Source organism: Nuphar pumila, chromosome 1 (assembly GCF_984573655.1).
Source record: "Nuphar pumila chromosome 1, dmNupPumi1.hap1.1, whole genome shotgun sequence".
NCBI lineage: Eukaryota > Viridiplantae > Streptophyta > Magnoliopsida > Nymphaeales > Nymphaeaceae > Nuphar > Nuphar pumila.
Genome location: NC_143249.1, coordinates 169,964,883 through 169,983,407, shown reverse-complemented (window position 1 = coordinate 169,983,407; position 18,525 = coordinate 169,964,883). Strand labels below are relative to the sequence as shown.

The 18,525-nt window shown below is 36.6% G+C and overlaps 1 pseudogene; it reads right to left on the bottom strand.

The window, feature by feature from the left end:
- Positions 1-11,570: 11,570 nt before the first annotated feature.
- Positions 11,571-12,317, bottom strand: LOC149851248 (amino-acid permease BAT1 homolog pseudogene; annotated as a pseudogene).
- Between the last annotated feature and the right edge of the window lie 6,208 nt (positions 12,318-18,525).

Here is an 18,525-nt window from a genome sequence, read left to right as displayed (position 1 = left end):
AAATCCCAGGGGTGGTGAAAGATAAGAACTTCGATCAAGTCTCATGGTTGAGACGAGATCTACTCTTGGAATGACTCAGGTTTAGCCCTTAACCTGGATGGGATGAAGATATATCAAGATAACCTGAATGGAGGGAAGGAATATATGAGGACCTTGATGGGACATTTTTACGAAAATGCCTCGTGAGATAAAGCTCAAGTAAGATCCTGTCTTGGATGGATATACAAAGCATGGGTTCCTCTATGGGAAGAACCATGATGGGACTTGGAGGAAAACACCTTGTCGAAACGAGGGAAAACTCGTTGGAACGAGATTCAGTTTAACCAAAACCTGAAAAAGGAAGATACCTCGATGGGCGAGGTTCAGGCTTAACCCTTAACCTGAAGGGGACGACCATACAGAATCCTCGAGTGAAGAGACCATGATGGGACCTTTGGAGTTTGGACGAACAAATCCGAAAGGGGTTTGCGAAAGGAGGAAGAAAATGGGGTTCCCTAAAGCTTTGAAAAAGGGATAAACTTGGACGTCTCATTGTTGAGACTGAATCAGTATTTGAATTTGATGACCTCTCGCAGGAAGTACAGGTTTTGACCCTTAACCTGAGTGGGAACAACCATACGGATTTCTCGAAACCGTGATGGGATAGGAGAGAGATACTTCAACTGAATGGGGTAACTCTTCCGGAATGTGAGAGATGGAAAATAAGGAGATGTGAGGAAAAATGAACGATGAATAAGGTAACATGAGGCAAATCTTTTGATGGGGTGAAAGATGAATAAGGCGGACCTTTTATCAAGGAGACGAATCTCTTGACAAGGCGAAAGATGGAACAAGGCAAATCATTTGGACAGGAGAAGGTAAAAGTGAAATATGAAGATGGCGATGAAGATGGCGATCCTTTTAGCAAGGAGAAGGCAAAATATGAAAATGTGAAGATGGCAATCCTTTTGGCAAGGAATAGGCAAAATGCGAAATATGAAGAAGGCAATCCTTTTAACAAGGAGAAGGCGAGTCTCTCGACAAAGCGAAAGACGAGGAAGGCAATCCTTTTATCAAGGAGAAGGCGAGTCTCTCGACAGAGCGAAAGACGAAGAAGACAATTATTTAATCAAGGAGAAAGGCAAATCTTTTGACAACGCAAAAGACAGGAAGGCAATCCTTTTTCAAGGAGAAGGCAAGTCTTTCGACAAAGCGAAAGACGGAGGAAGGCAATCCTTTTTAGAAAGGAGAAGGCGAGTCTCTCGACAAAGCGAAAGATGGAGAAGGCAATCCTTTTATCAGGAGAAGGCGAGTCTCTCGACAAAGCGAAAGACGGAGAAGGCGATCCTTTTAGAAAGGAGAAGGCGAGTCTCTCGATAGAGCGAAAGACGAAGAAGGCAATCCTTTTGTCAAGGAGAAGGCAAATCTTTCGACAAAGCGAAAGACGAGGAAGGCAATCCTTTTATCAAGGAGAAGGCGAGTTTCTTGACAAAGCGAAAGATGGAGAAGGCAATCCTTTTATCAAGGAGAAGGCGAGTCTCTCGACAGAGCGAAAGACGGAAAAGGCAATCCTTTTATCAAGGAGAAGGCGAGTCTCTCGACAGAGCGAAAGACGAAGAAGGCAATCCTTTTATCAAGGAGAAGGCAAATCTTTCGACAAAGCGAAAGATGAAGGAGGCAACACCAAAATGTATCAAAACGGATGTCAAGTTATTATTTCTTATCAGGAAAGCAGGAAGATTTTGCCAAAATGATAAAATTTATAGTTGTTTCAAGGCAATTGAAGGTGAGCACTTTTGAAAGATGTTCCTTCTTCCACCTAGAGTATTACCCCCAACTAGGTTAACTCTATAGAATTCAGAATCAAAGCCAAATTTTTGTTGGTTTTCTTCAAGGATGCTATCAATTTCCTTGATATGAAAGGAGAGGAGATATTCTTAGCTTCATAAAAGCAATTAAATGAAGGGATATTGATAGAAGAATTTCACATAGGTAAAGAAGATTCTTTTGCAGTTTGGGCAGTTTGATATCCTGGGCATTTTTTCCATGATTATCTTTTGCACTCGTTTGAGTCACGGGGCTTTCTTGAGCTTTTTACATCATCCTTCATTTTGGAGATGTCCTGACTTTTCTCTCTTTTTCAGGGAAGGGTATGTCACAAACTCCTTCATCTTGGAGATGTTTCGATCCTTCATTTATCTCAGGGATTATATATGATGGTATTGGCTCAAAGGTTTTTAGATGATAGCTGGAATCAAATATCTTTTAGGGTTTGTCGATAGGTCCATCACATCCGCCTTCATCTCGACGGTGATCCGAACTTTCCTTGGAAGGATCTGTCACAAACTCCGTCATCTTGGAGATGTTTCAAATCTTCTTTGGCCCCAGGGGTCTACTCGCTTAATTCGCCTTCATCTTGACGACAATTGAGAGATCCCTTTTGCGGATATTTGATTTGCAGCCTAGCTGACTTGAGGAGACATGAATTGGGTAGGTTCTTTTTAGACTGCCCAGGATATTTCCACTATCTGACTGACAAAGAATAATCTTTAAGAATGTGCCATAGCTACGATCAATATCAACTTATTTATGGCTTTTCAGCATCATTGAATGTTTCCTTTACCGGTCATGTCGAAGATTTTTCTTCATCCTCTTGGTTGACCAATGGTAAATTTGAAATTTGAGCCTTTCTTCACAAAAGTTTCACCCTTTTGGAAGGAATACTAAGGATATTTGAGGAAATTCTTTATGTAAAAAAAAAAAGTTTGAGATCAACAACTATTTTATGGCAATTTGGCAAGATATTCCTGAAATCCTTGATGACGAAACCTTTGCTTAACATAGAATTTTGACATATCAGTGGGATTCTGTGGAAGAATCCAACATGAGGCTGAATTCTGAAGGTAAATGTAAATTTAAAGTTTTGAAGGTAAATGTGAATTTAAAGTTCTGAAGGTAGGCTTGGCATAAAACAAGATTTTGAAGGTAAGCTTTTGAAAGGGTATCCGATTCAGGACTCAGATTATACAAGGAAAACATGGAAATTTTAAAATTTGAGTTTTCAAGGGAACTGGGAGGTTCGAGTTAGGGTTCGAATCTCAAGGAAAAACTTGATCATAACATTTATTGAAGGCAAGAAAACTCGAGATAAAACTCAAATCTTCGAAGGAAAGCAGGAAAGTTCGAGTCAGGGCTTGAATCAAAATTTTGAAGTTTCATTTACTGAAGGCAAGAAAACTTGAGATAAAACTCAAATTTTCTAAGGAAAGCAGGAAAGTTCGAGTCAGGGCTCGAATCGAAATTTTGAAGTTTTATTTACTGAAGGTAAGAAAGCTTGAGATAAAACCTAAATGAAGGAAAAGTAGGAAAATTTGAGTCAGGGCTCGAATCTTAAAGAAAAACTTGAAAATTCATTTATTGAAGGCAAGAAAACTTGAGACAAAACTCAAATTTTCGAAGGAAAGTAGGAAAGTTCGAGTCAAAGCTCGAATCTCAAAGGAAAACTTGAAAGTTTTTTTTTATTGAAGGCAAGAAAACTTGAGACAAAACTCAAATTTTCGAAGGAAAGTAGGAAAGTTCGAGTCAAAGCTCGAATCTCAAAGGAGAATTGGATAGAAATTGATGGAAGATTGACAGATTTTGAGGAAAATTGAGGAAAGATTGTGACCTGAGGGCTAACCGATCGATCAGCCAGACACTAGCACGAGCGCTAGGCTTACCTGTGTGAGTATTGGATTTTTCAAAAAATGCCCCAGTGTGAGTACTGGGTTTTTTGATGGAGATTTGAAGAAAAAAGGGGATACCGACATCCTTTAAGATATTTGAGATTTGAGCGAGAATGATTGTCGGTGTTTTCGGGATTTTCCCTTATCCTGAGGGGAAAGTGGAATAGACATTTGATGAGAATTTAGAAATGAATGATTCAGGTTTATCCCTTAACCTGAAAGGGAAGAAGAATAAAATTTATAAAAATGGAGAAGAAGAAAGGAAAGAAATTTTGAAAATTTATTTTGGAAAAGAGTTCTCACAGGCGGCATTGTTGCTCCTATGAGGGGTCTCAGGATTATCCCCTATCCTGAGCGGAAAAAAGAACAAAATTTAAGAAATTTTTATGAAGGAAAATTGATATAAATCTAGAAAATCAATAAAGATTGGCAAAACTTGTATTTACAAAAGAATCCTCATAGGTAGCGTTATTGCTCCTACGAGGGGTCTCAGGATTTTCCCTTATCCTGAATGGGAACACCTCGGACAACGAGGGTCAGGTTTATCCCTTAACCTGAGGGGAAAAAGAATAAAAGAAATACCTCATGGGAAAGAGGCATCAGGTTTATCCCTTAACCTGAAAGGCTACACCTCGGACAATGCGGGTCAGGTTTATCCCTTAACCTGAAAGGGTACAAGAATTGATTTAATGGAATTGAGGAAATATTGATAAACTTGATAAAAACTTGATAAAATTGATATAAACTTGAATAAAATGAATGAAACTGATAAAAATATCAAACTGAACTGAAAATTTATAAGATTTAAGAGAAAAAGGAGTTTTTCTGATCCTGCCTGCATATGGAATCTTGAAAGAAAAATGTTTATTTAAGTGAAAAATCATTTTTGGGAAGAAAATCTACCGTAAGAAGAGTGATCAGTGCGAGAACTGATCCTTCAAATCTAACATGAGAGATCATCATGAGGGTCAAATTTCGAAGGCAATGGTTTGAAAATCTAGTTTTTGAAAAAGAAAATCAACAACAGATTTGATTTCTAAAAATAACAGTCTGAAACTGATAACAAGATCAACATAAGGGTCGATCTTTGAAGATAATGTTTAAAAATCAATCTTGGAAGATAAGACCAACAGAGGGGTTGATCTTTTGAATATAATGATTTAAAACCCATTTTTGGAAAATAAAACCAATGCAAGGATTAATCCTTAAATGTAATGATTTATAACCCACTTTGGAAGACAAGATCAACGCGAGGGTTGATCTTTGACTATAATGATTTAAAATCAATTTTTGGAAGATGAGACCAATGCCAGGATTGATCTCTGAATATAATGTTTCGAAAAACCACTTTTTGGAAAATACGATCAACACAAGATTTGAGATCTATTTTGGAAGATAAGATCAACACAAGGGTTGATCTTTCAATGCAATGATTCGAAAACCTATTTTTGAAAACATGATCAACATGAGGGTTGATTTTTGAACGAAGCTTGGACCGAAGAATATTTGAACTCTTTGGTCATAAGGAAGACTTTTTGAAATTTCATGATTTTTGAAAAAGGCCCTCATAGGTAATATCATTTCTCTCATGAATGATGTCAGGATTGGTCCCACATTCTGAAAAGAACAGGAATTTAAATGCGGTTTAAAATAGAAGCCGATGAAGAGATTTTTGAAATATAGATTTTAAAAAGTGAATGTCCCTATGTGGTAGGGGAAGAAAGTATTGGGATATTTAGAGATATAAAGGAAAATTAACATTTCATTGATGAGCAAAACTGATAATAAAGAACTGAAATATTTACAAACACCTTGACCAAAAGGTCACAAAAGGACTGGGCTGACTGGCCCTCTACAAGGTGACTGGCAAAAGGGGAGAAAAGTAGGAGAATTCTGTCATCTTCAGTCTTCTGAGTAGCCGGGGAGAGACTTGGTCATGACGGCTAGGTCATCTTCATCTTCGTCTTCAACAAAGAGACTCTTGTCGACGCAATCTTGAACAATATTCTTGAAGACGAAGCAGTGATCGGTGTCATGCCCCACTGCTCGATGGAACTTGCAGAACTGATTTGTGAACCTACCCAGGACCGTGGGAGGATCTGCAACTTTTGGGAGTTTAACCAATCCTTTGGCCAACATGAATTCAAGGGCTTCTTCGAGCGTTTGCTTCAGAGGAGTGAACTCACGATCATTACTCCAACCTTCACGCTTTATCTTTTCTTTTTGTGGAAAGTTAGACTGAGACGACTTGTTATTCTGCTTGGAAGACTTTTCCCTTTGAGCTGCACCGTGGTTCTGACCATTCTTGCTGTCATTTCTGTTTCTTCTGTTACTGTCATGATCATTGCCAGAGGTATCAGTTGCATGAGTGAACTGCACTTTCTTTTTCTGATCTTGGATATTTTTGGTCAGAGGCATGCCCTCGTAAAGCTCACTTTCTATTCCTGCCTCGAGCCATTCGGCTCATTCAATCAACTTGATGAAGGATTTTGCCGGAGAAGTGGCAATGAGGCTTCTCAGGGGCTGAGAGAAATTGCTGAGGATTATTTGCAATGCATGTTCCTCTGGAATGAGAACTTTCATCTTGTTGCAGATGCTTCTCCACCTGTGGATAAATTCTCCTGCTCTTTCAGTCTCATTCTGCTTTAGGTTGTAAAGGTGATTGAGCGTAGGTGAAACCTCAGTATTAAATAGGAAGCGCTCAATGAATAGATTGACTACCTTATTGAACTCTCGTAGTTCGATAGGATTGATGTGGTCGGCATACCACCTGGCTGCTATACCCTCCAGACTGCGGGGAAAGCAAATGAACAGAGCCCTGTTTTCTTTTCTGAAACGGTTGCATTCTGCATAAAATGTGGCTAAATGGGCTTTAGGGTTGCCAGTCCCGTCAAATTTGAGAAACTTGCGAGGAAGATTCTCCATGTTATCGTCCCCATCTAGACCATCGTAAAAATCTTCGCCAGTATAGGTCTGCTTGCCCTTACCCTTGGCTTGAATGTCCTTGATTGCTCGATTCATCTCCTTCATCTGTTTACTCATTAGGTCCTCTGCTGGAGCCCCAGACTTGGGCTTGTTGACGGATTCAGGCTCTTCTGCAGCTATCTTTACAGACTGTCTCAGAGGATTCTGCTTGTTGACAATCTGCTCTTCCACTTCTGACTCTTCCTCGACTAACTCTGATTCCTCAAAAGTAGTGTCTGGCTGTACCTTCTTCCTGATGATTCTGACTTGCTTCTTTACAGGCTTCTTCCTCAACTTGCTTTTAGGAACTGCCTCTTTCAGCTTGGCCTCGGCTTGTTCCGACATCATCCTCGCCATCATCTTTTGGAACATATCGTACATAGCGGGGTCGATGTCATCTCTTTTGTTCTGACCCTGTCCCCTGACTGATTTAGGAGAGCTCATCTCTTCCGCCTCACTGTCGCTGAGTTGAGGATCTGTTTCTTTTCCCCCTCTTGTCGTGACCATTTTTGAATATCAGTGCTCTCTGTGGAGGAAAGAGGAGGTTTTTAGACCAAAGAAACTCTTTTGGAGAAGTTTTGACGAAAGGAAGGATTTAGGTTGAAATCTAAACAATTGTATCCCATTACTAGGGATTGAGTCACCACAAAATTTGTTTACTCCACGAGGGAGAGTAACCAACTAAAATATGAAGAAAATACCATTTTGAAAAGGATATCTCTTGACGGAAAGAGATTTTTATGAAAATATAAACAAGAATATAAAATAGAAGAAAATGAAAGGAAAAATGGAATTTGAGAATAAAATGGTAAGGATTTAAAATTTGAAGAACTTGCAGGCAGGATCAGAAGAATTTTTTTGAAGAAATTTAGAAGAAGGAGAAAAAGAAGAGAGAAAAAAAAAATACACCTGAGTTTTAGAAACAAAAGAGGAAATTTTGAAATATATACCCAGGGTTTTGAAAAATATAAGAAAGATATATATATAAAGTGTCACACAATCACAGATATACAAGCAATGATACACAAACAACATTCCCTAAAGCTGACTCTATATGCAATATTTGGAATGGCTGTTAGGACCTTAATCCTAACTCTAAGATTTATATCATCTGATTCCAATCAAGGTATGCCGATATACTCGAGCCGAAGCTCGAAGTACGTGGCATATAAGATATCTCTTCGGTTCTAAGGTAATGGCTTCCCAACATCCTTGAGCACCTACCGATATACCTCGGACTATGGCCCTTAGGTACGTGGTAGGGGGGCGCGAACCCAAATAAGTGGTCCAGTTGTGAGGCTCTCTCCCGAACTATGGTTCAGTGAGACAGCCCAGCAACGTGAAGACCGGGACAATATAGGTAAGGAGGTTTTCAAAATATGATCAACATGTAATAAAATCAGAAGGCTCTAATGCAAGTCCTAAAGAGATAGATTTTAAATGAAAAGAAGCATACACTTGCATACATTGTTTGCATTCAATTCCTAAAATTGAGGAGAGTTGTATTTAAGACCTAAGTCTAATGTGAACATGGAATAATCTCCTCAATATAGTCCTACCAAACCATACTTAGATCCTATATGCAATGATGTCAGCTTTAGGACAGAGTCTAGGCTCCTAAGGTTTTGCATGAAAATGTAGCTGACATATGTTAGAATAAAGACTTAGATTATATAAAAGCGAAGGAAAGGCATAGTTCCAACCGGACGAAGACGAAGGTCCCATCACGGTCGCCAAAACTGTGATCATCACAAAATTTTTCCTCTCATAATATTCTCTCTCTTCCTTCTCTTTTACTTTTCTAACCTCTATTTTCCTCCTTTTTGAAGGGAGAAAAAGAAAGAAAGAAAGAGAGAAGAGAAAAGAAGAGAAAAGAAGAGAAAGAAAGAGAAGAGGAACTATTTTGCGCGGTCTCACTTGACCTTGATTTAAAAAGTATTTAGAAAATAACTCACCTCCGTTTTTGAAAATATTGCGGGAAAATGGGGAGACGGGATTCGCTCGTTGGTATGAGGTTCGACCGTTCCTGGCGCCTTTACCAGGGGTAATCGAATCAAGGATCGAATCTATGTTTTTTGCTTTGCCTAAGTATAATCTAAGAATTTATTCTAACTTTAAATGCACAAAGAATCATACTTGTGCAATGCAAGGATGTATGCTCTTTTCGAAAAGATATTTTGAAAATTTCCAAGTGTTCTGAGATGAACTTGGTAAAGGAGTGAAGAAAGGATTGAATCTAACTTAGAACTTGAGATAGATCAGAGAAGTTCTAAGTCTTTGAAGTAAATCAGGGTTTGGAAAAATGATTTGAAGCTTTGAAATGAAAGGAAATGAAGTTTCAAAGTCAGAAATGGATTTTGAATTTGAACTTTGAATTTAGGAAAGGAAATGAATACTTGAGATGAAATTGAGTTTGAATTTGGAATGGACTGAGAAAAGCAAATGGTATAAATTGATTTAAGAGATTTAGATTAGATCCGAAAATGGATTTGAAATCTAGGATCGGAATTGGATTCCGGATCCTAAACAGAATGGGATCCGAGATTTGGAATCCGAGATGGACTTTGGATTCTGGATCCTGAAATGGAGTGGATCTGAAGTCTGAGATCCAAATGTAGAGTTGGACTCTAGGTCCTAAGATGGATTTGGATCTGAAGTCTGAGATCCAATGTAGAGTTGGACTTTGGATCCTAAGATGGATTTGGATGTGAAGCCTGAGATCCAAGGTGAAATAGGATTCTGGATCCTATAAGGAAATTGGATCTGAAGTCTGAGACCCAAGATGGAAGTTGAGTTCTGGACCCTAAAATGGAATTTGGGTCTGAAGTCTAAGATCCAATATGAGTGTTGAATCATGGATCCTAAAAGTGGATTTGGAGTTAAATTCAGAAGGTGAATGAAGAGTTTCCAAATTTAAATTGAACTTGAAAAATGAAATTTAGAATTTGAATATACAAATGAATTTCCAAGTCAAATTGGACTTTGAATTTGGGATTATAATTCGAATTTTTAGAAGGTAAATCGAGGACCTCAAAGTTAAATTGAACTTTGAGTTGGATTGGAGTTGGAGTTCCAAAGTCAAATTGAACTTTGAAATCTGATTTGATTTTGAATATAAAATGAATTTGAAATCTCAGAGTTTAAATTGAACTTTGAGATTGAAAAATGAAATAGAATTTGAAAAATTGAAAGGATGAATTGGATTTACAGAGATTGAAGATTTAATATCACTTGGAGTTTTTGAAAAGGGATTTTGAAAAATATGATGCAATTCTATCCTATATGATGAATGAATTTAAAGAATCTTTTGAAATTGGATTTTGAAAAGCTATTCCATTCTTTAAATGAATTAAAACAAGATTGAAGATGTAATACATCCTTGACTATGGTCATTGAATGTATTATATAATAATCTATATTTAAATTCAGGTGAAGAATGAAACATATTGGGTGCTTTTATAGAATTTTAAAATGAAATTAACTCTCAATATACCCTGACTATGGCCATTGGTATATGTTTTGAATTAATTTTAAGTTAAATTCTGATAAAAGAAGAAAATATTTAAGGAAAATATGATGAATTTTGAAAACGGATCCAGTGTTATTTCATAAAAGATAAAAATACTAAGTTTTGTCCACACCCTGACTATGGCCATTGATGTGGATCATCAACTTAGGATTAATTTACCTTTTACGAAATGGTGCACGTGTCATTCATATTTCACCATTGTGAGATTTTGAGAAATAAAAGGAAAAATGCATGAAGAACAAGTAATTCATGATATTTACAATGCTAATTCATTCTATCTAAAACAGGAAATGTAAATCCTCATTAAGATCTAACTATTACAATACATCAAAATTGAATTTATGACTCCCAACGATGATATCTTCCACATATTCCCTGAAAAACACTTGGTTAGTGTGAATATAGGAAAAAAATTTCTCATATCATATGAATTTCACAGGTGAAATGCTCATATATCCAGATATTTATGATGAAAGGGTAGAAAAAGATATACATGCCTATATATATATATCTATACGCACATGTATATATGTATATAAGCATGCGTATATATATGTATATATATATACATAAATGACATATACAATGCTTTACAAGATGATAATTGAGGTTGGGAATGAGTACAAGAATTTGTTGAGACACTCGCAAAAAGATGATATGATATGCAGAATGAGGGATGTGTTGATGCAGTGACGAATGCAGTATACTGCCTATGAAGGACATGAAGATGGAAGGTTAAAACAGTCTCAAAACTGTTTGTGGATACTTGTGAAGAGTGAAATGACTGTAGTGGAAAGGATGCATGTGCTGGGAGTGTGTGATGAAGAGTGTGGAACTGGAAGTAGTTGTAGGTGACAAATGGATATGTAATACTTCTGATGCTGCAGGAGAAGATGTACAGAGGAAAGACAATTAAGTGATGAACAGGGGAAGTGGCAGGCTGGGTGTTGAAGCTGTAGGTGATTTTGCAGAAGTGAGTTTGAGAATGTATAAGAAGGATGAATGGTGATAAGGTGCTTATAGCAGCATGGAAGCAATGAATATGCTACGATATGAAAAGTGATATTACTGTTTAGGAAATACCATCTGTAGACAACGCCATTGTGACATTTGATGATAGAATTCTACTCTCATCACAATATTCTAGTAACGCCCCTGCTCCTGAATAATGGACTGTGAGAGCTCAGGGGAGTCACGACTCATTATTAATGCAAGGCTCCTTTGAACAGAGTCTTGTGAATGAACTGTATTAAGGTTTAACATGTAGTATCCATGATCAGCTACACAGACAAATAAACAGTCAAACCGCACAAATAGGAAGCTTCTAACTGAAGAAGAAATTTGTGGTACATATTTTCTACATCAGTTAGAAATCAATCATATGTAAGTTGTTTATCTGAAAAGCCAACATTGACTACGGGCCCCTTAAACCAGTACCTTGCATTGAGAATCCAGGATGACACTGTAAAGAAGAGAAGGCCACTGACAACAATTGGTGTATAATTCATAGTATCCTTAGTAATTGGGTATGCGACTGGGAGTGAGAAGAGAATGGTAATGGTGGCAACCCAGAGGGCTGCAATCCACCCTACAAAGATGTTGTACCTGCCCAAGCTGAAGGGGCCTGGAACAAATGATTTTTGGGCTAATGTTACTTGGAAAAGAGTCGGAAGTGCATAAGCAATATAGAGCCCAAAGGTTGCAATTGACACCATTGCCTGGAATGCAACAAGGCTTCCTAGAGACGTCAACGCCATGGAAAATGAAATAAACACTGAAAGCCAAACACCATTTATTGGAACCTCCTGCTTGTTTATTTTATGCTATAATGATGAGAACAACATAACTCCATCTCTTGAGAAGGCATATGCCATCCTAGAATTGCTTGTTACTGAACTCATGCCACAAAAGAAGATGGCAATTGCAACCACTATGAGGCAAATGATAACTCCAACTCCATTGCCATATCTATTCTTGAAAGCCAAGTAGAAGACCTCAGCAATAGCATAACCACCAGCATCATTTTCACTGCTTAAAACATATGGGATGTTAGTTACAGCCAATGTGATGCCAATTAAGTACATCCAACCAACAATGATAGATATCCCATGATCATGCATATAATTAAGGGTTAATTAACATTAAAATATGCATGATTTTATAAAATAATGTTTCAAAAACCCTATTTTATGTTAGTTTTTGAGTAAATGAGCTAAAATGATTGAAAATTAGAAAATGCTTGAAAAAGTAGCTTTATTTTGCATTTTAGTACATATTTTAATGTTTGTATTTACGTAGTAGTTTTAGTTGTAATAAAAAATTTCATTTTGCAATTTAGTTAAATTATTTTGGTTTTCTTTATCGAAAAGAAGAAAAAAATATTAAATATATAGATTAGAATAGTTATATTTTTTTAGAAAAAAAAGAATAATAAAATAATAATAATCAAATGAGGTTTTTAGTTTTTAGGAAATAAAAACTTTTAAATAGTTTATGGTAGATTTTTGAAAATAAAAATAATAAAAACAAACCATTACATGGTTTGTAATTTTTGAAAATTGAAAAAAACAAAATCTGTAACAAACCGGTTTACACGATTTGTTTTTGAAAAAGAACTAATAACCAAACCGGCTTGAACCGGTTTATGTTTTTTTTTAAATCTGTTTCAAACCGGTTCCAGCCGGTTTGGGGTTTTTAAAACCCAAGAACTGAAAAAAAAAACAGGCGCCTCCTCTCATTCACGGCTGAAGCCGTCTTTCCCCTTTTCCCCTCTATTCTTTCTCTTCTCTCTTCCCTCCACCATTGCCGGTGGCTACCCTTTTTCCTAATTTCTCCTTCTTCCTCTTCTTCTTTCCAGCCGACGGCAGTGGTGGAAGCTCCTCATTCCGGCGATGGCAGTGGTGGTGGAGGTCGCCAACTTCTCTAATCCCTCAGGTTCACGGTGAGTGCTGAGTAATCTTCTTCTTCTTCTTCCTCTTCTTCTTTATCCTCTGCATCTTCTTATTCTTCTGCAGCTTCTTCGTTTTTTTTTCATCTTCAGATGTTTTTTTCTTCTTCCTCCGATTCTTCTTCTTCCAATTCCTCTTCTTCTTCTTCTTCTTCTTCTTCTGATTGATCTTCTTCTTCTTCAATTCTTCTTCAGATCATATTCTGGTTGCTATTTCTGTAAAACAAAGAAAAAAAAAAAACAGAAAAAAAATATATAAAAACGAAAGAAAAAAAAATCGATAGATCGGATGCTGATTACTTTTTCAATCCTTCTGTTAATTTGATTTTCAGTATTGTTTTAATTCAGTAATTGTGTGTTTTGATTTACATTTTCATTTCTATTTCCTGTTTTTGCAGTTTTTAAATTTCTGGATTAACCGTGTTTCATAATTTCTGTTTTCGTTGATTTTGTGTTTTTGTCTAGTTGATGTATTTGTTGTTCTTCCTAATAGTGTTCATGTTTATTTCTTTTTTTATACTTAATTGATTTTGTTGTTCTGTGTTCATTTGCTTGTTTGACATTTAATTTTGTGTATGCATTTGCTTTGGATCTGTTTGCTTCTAAATTTTTATCTTTACTTGTCATTTTCTAGTTTTGTTTTTAGCTCAATCTCTGTTTTTTCATTTTTTTCATTTCTAGTTTCGTATTTCCTGATTTTCTTATTTCAAGTCATTTTCTGTTTTTGTAATACTGAATTTTCCACTTGTTTTCATTCTAATTTTCTGTTTGTTTCATTCTTTAAATTCATGTTTTTACATTACAGTTAGTTTTTTTTATGCATTAAATTTCCTGTTTTCTTTAATTCTTGGAGTTAATGTTGTTTTTCAAATTCTTGTTCTTTTATCATAGTTAATTCATGTTTCCTTCATTGATTTCTTGTTTTTTTTTCATAGTTAGTTTAATGTCTTGTTAATTAATTGAGTTAGTTGTTAGTTAGTTTTGATTTTAAATTTAGTTCATAAAAGTGCTTAGTCATAATATTTTTTTAGCATTTAAATAAGTTGTTTAGTACAATTTCTATTTCGATCTCTTGTACTGCTCGTGTCCTTTTGACTTGTGCAGGATTGCACGAGATTGGAGCAGAAGAGACTACGTGACACGAAGTACAAAGATAGAAGATTTTTACTTTTCAGTTTAGACTTAGAATTTTAATTGAGTTTGTAAATATTGCACTTTACGCCCTCTGCGAAGGGTATTCATTTGTTGTAATAGTTAGTTGTTTTTACTTTTCTGAACATTTTACATTTCAATAATTCGGCAATAAAGAATAGTTTAGATTTGTGTACTTGAATACGATATATTCCCGTTCCCTGAGTTCGACCCGGTCTCATCCACTAGTGAGAACCGGTTTTTATTATTTGATGTCTGGTTTTCACATGTTTTTCATATAAAAATCTTTTCAAAATTACAACGATTTAAAAGAAGACATCAAATTTTTGGCGCCGTTGCCGGGGAACGGCGTAATATTAGTATTCACTTTATTGCCTAGTGTTTGGGTTGTATTTAGGTTTAGAACCACGTATGTGCATATCTTAGAGACGAGCTTACTTTTCTGCACAGCCCACCTATTAGGATCCCCTTAGAGGTGACTGTGTACGATTGGTACCGTACACATAGATTTCATAATTCTTTGCATAATCTCTATTATGTGTAACTGCGTGGTGTTTGTTTAGTTTTTGTTGTTTTTAGTTCACTCGCTTTGTGGTTTGCGTGGTTTGGCCGCTTAGTGCGTTAGTTAGGTAGAAAACCCAAAGTTAGGACGTGTGCTACACCGGTCTACTTCAAGGTGCACGCAATGGCTGACGATCATCAATTGATCCGTCCTTTGAGGGAGTACTTCATGCCAAATACGTATACTCCCACCTCCTGCATCACGAGACCTGATGTAGGAGCGAGCCATTTTGAGATTAAGGCTAGTGTGATTCAAATGTTACCCTCGTTTTATGGCCTTAGCAATGAAGACCCATATCGTCATCTCGACGAATTCCTTGAGATTTGCTCGACTGTGCGAATCAATAACTTTGGAGACGACGCTATGAAGTTAACTTTGTTTCCATTCTCTCTTAAAGATAAAGCCAAGCACTGGCTAAAATCTCTTGAGACAGTTCGTATTACTACTTGGGAAGGAATGCAACGCGAATTTCTCAAAAAGTACTTCCCAATTGGTAAAACGAATCAGTTTCGTAAAGCTATAACCAGTTTTTCTCAAATTGAGGGAGAACAGTTTCACGAGTCTTGGGAGAGATTGAAAGATCTTTTCCGCAAGTGTCCCCATCACCAGGTGCCTCGTTGGCAGTTGGTGCAGTATTTTTATGACGAGCTTACTGAGAAGCATCGTCAAATGGTTGATTCGTCTTGTGGGGGCACTTTTATGCTCAAGAGTGAGGATGAGGCGTGGTCTTTATTCGAGACCTTGAGTGAAAACACGATGCATCATACCTTGTCTTCATGGCTCGATAGGACTACATGTCTGTCTAGTGGTCCTAGGAAAGTTGGGATTTCCGAAGTTAGGTACGAGTTAGAATTGCGTACCAAGGTTGACCAGTTGACTAGAAAGTTAGATCAATTCCTAGCCAATTCCTCGAGAAATCCAGTAGAAAGAGTGTGCGAGCTATGTGCTAGCCCTGCACACTGTGTTGCGGATTGTCCGACAGCACCATTATATCCTGAATTCGTTCAGGAGCAGGTGAATGCTGCTCAAGGTTTCGCTAAACCCATGCCTAATTCATTTACATCATCATATAACCCAGGTTGGCGAAACCAGTCCAATTCCCCATCCCATCAGCCCTCCCAGACACAGTATAGACCCAGTAACCCTTCACAAGGTTACTCGCACCCCATTTTTCCACAGGTTCATCCCCCAACCCAACATGCTTATACTCAACCCCATCCTCATGAACCTTCATTTAGTCAATCCTTCCAAGATAGGATATTACAAGTTTTGAGCTCCCATACGCAGTCAATAGCCAAGCTAGAAACTCAAATGGGACAGTTGGTTGAGACCTTCAGTAGGCAAAGCCAGAGGAACCTTCATAGTCAGTCTGTTGTCACATCTAAGGGAGAGGATTCCATGTCATTTGACTTGCAACCTACTGCTTCACATCATGAGCAAGTCAAATCTATTACATCCCTTCAGTATGGGAAGGCGTGTCACTCCACTCAGGAATCGACTCATGAACCTCATATCATTTCTACTGACGAGTCGATTTCCATGATACCTCAACAGAAAGGGCCTAAATCACAACATGCATTATCATCATATAGAGCCCCATTTTCCCAGCCTTTAGGATCACCAATTTTTAGTAAGCAAGAGATGCAAATGCAGAAGGTGCTTGACCAAGTCAAGCCAGATCATATTCACCACTTGTCTGAAGTTGCATTCATTGATACTCGGTCGGTCCTGGACTCTCATTTCTTGACCAGTCTTTCAGATAAGACTAATCTCCGTTCTTCATGTCAAGAGAGTCATGATACTACATTTGGAGGTAGAAGGGATGGAAACACAGTGCGTAGTGTCACAGATGACACTCTTTTCTTCATAGAGCCCGGTTGAGCCTGACTTCATGTCCATTGATCTCATAGACGATGAAGGATTTTTCTAGGGATCCGTCTGGCTGGGGACGTGAAACTTAGCGCTTTATGGGAGGCAACCCATATTCTGTATAGTATTACATTTGTTGTTAAGATTTGTAGATTTCATTTGGTTTTATTTGTTCGTTTTCTATCTTTTCTATGAGTTTCATGTTTTGTCATGTATACATTGCATTTATTACATTCATAGAACATGTATTTTTAATTCATGTCAAGTCATTCTACTCTTTTCCCTCATTTATTTCTCTCATGTGCATTCACGTAGTTTCATATAAGCATGGGGGAGTGCCACTGGGACAGTGTCATTCAAGCATGAGGGAGGGTGTAAAGTGCACACCTTGATATTTCTGTTTACGATCTTGCACATGTTGACATATCTCTCATGAAAAGTAGATTTTTAAAGAAAAAGTTTGAACTTATATGAATGTTATTTCAAATCTGATATTTTTAGAGGATTTTTAAGCCCCACGAAAATTTTTTCTGACATAAATCTAAAAATTATGGTCGTTTATGTGGATTTCAAAGAAATGATGATAGATACATGTTAGAATTTATTTTGAATCATAAATATGAATATGCACAGTTTTATTTTTGAAAAACTAAGCAAATGAACAAAAGTGTAAAAATGAGCTCAAAAGAAAAAATATAGCATGTGTTAGGTTGTTTGGATAATTCCACAATCCTTAGTAGATGGAACTTAGATGTAAGTTGAAACTTTTAATTTTATTTTCGAAAAGGAGAGTGGAAAACTTCGTGATCCTAAGTAACTGAGAACAGATACAAGTTGAAATATTTGACTCTCATGTTATAAAGGTGAATGAAGGAAGTCACTTTTATGTCTTAGTTGATATCTTTTGATATGTATTGAAAAAGTATAGAAGATATTGACATTGCACAAGGCATAAAAGCAGACCAGACGCAAGCTATAAGAGAAAAATAAGTGCGCAAAAAGAAAAAGCGTGAAAAAATTGAGAAAAGAGCTGAAAAAGAATAGTTCAATGCTTAGAAGTGTGATTGAGAAAACCTGTGCAGAAAACATATGAGTGAGGATAAGTAAATAATAATATGTTTTTATTGGATTTTCTAAGAATAAAACATAAATAATTGTGATATTTAGAAAAGTGAAAGAAATTCTTTTTCTGTGGTGGTATATAAAAGACTCTAATTATGTTTTGATTTTGTAACAACAGGAAATATTTGTGAAAACAAAGTCTTTGATTACCTACTGATTGTGAGGATGTGTAATATTTTGCATACATGACAGAGATGTTTGTGGGTAGCATCACTGCAAACCCTCACGAGACCTTACTCGTCCACTGGGGTAACCCAGGGGTTGAAAGGGCTTGTTGCATGAGCTAAATGCAACTGTGATTCCTACGAAAGTGAGTTAGGTGATAGTTTGATTTCTTGCATTTGTCTAGTTTGCTCGAGGACTAGCAAAACATAAGCATGGGGGTATTTGATCATGCATATAATTAAGGGTTAATTAACATTAAAATATGCATGATTTTATAAAATAATGTTTCAAAAACCCTATTTTATGTTAGTTTTTGAGTAAATGAGCTAAAATGATTGAAAATTAGAAAATGCTTGAAAAAGTAGCTTTATTTTGCATTTTAGTACATATTTTAATGTTTGTATTTACGTAGTAGTTTTAGTTGTAATAAAAAATTTCATTTTGCAATTTAGTTAAATCATTTTGGTTTTCTTTATAGAAAAGAAGAAAAAAATATTAAATATATAGATTA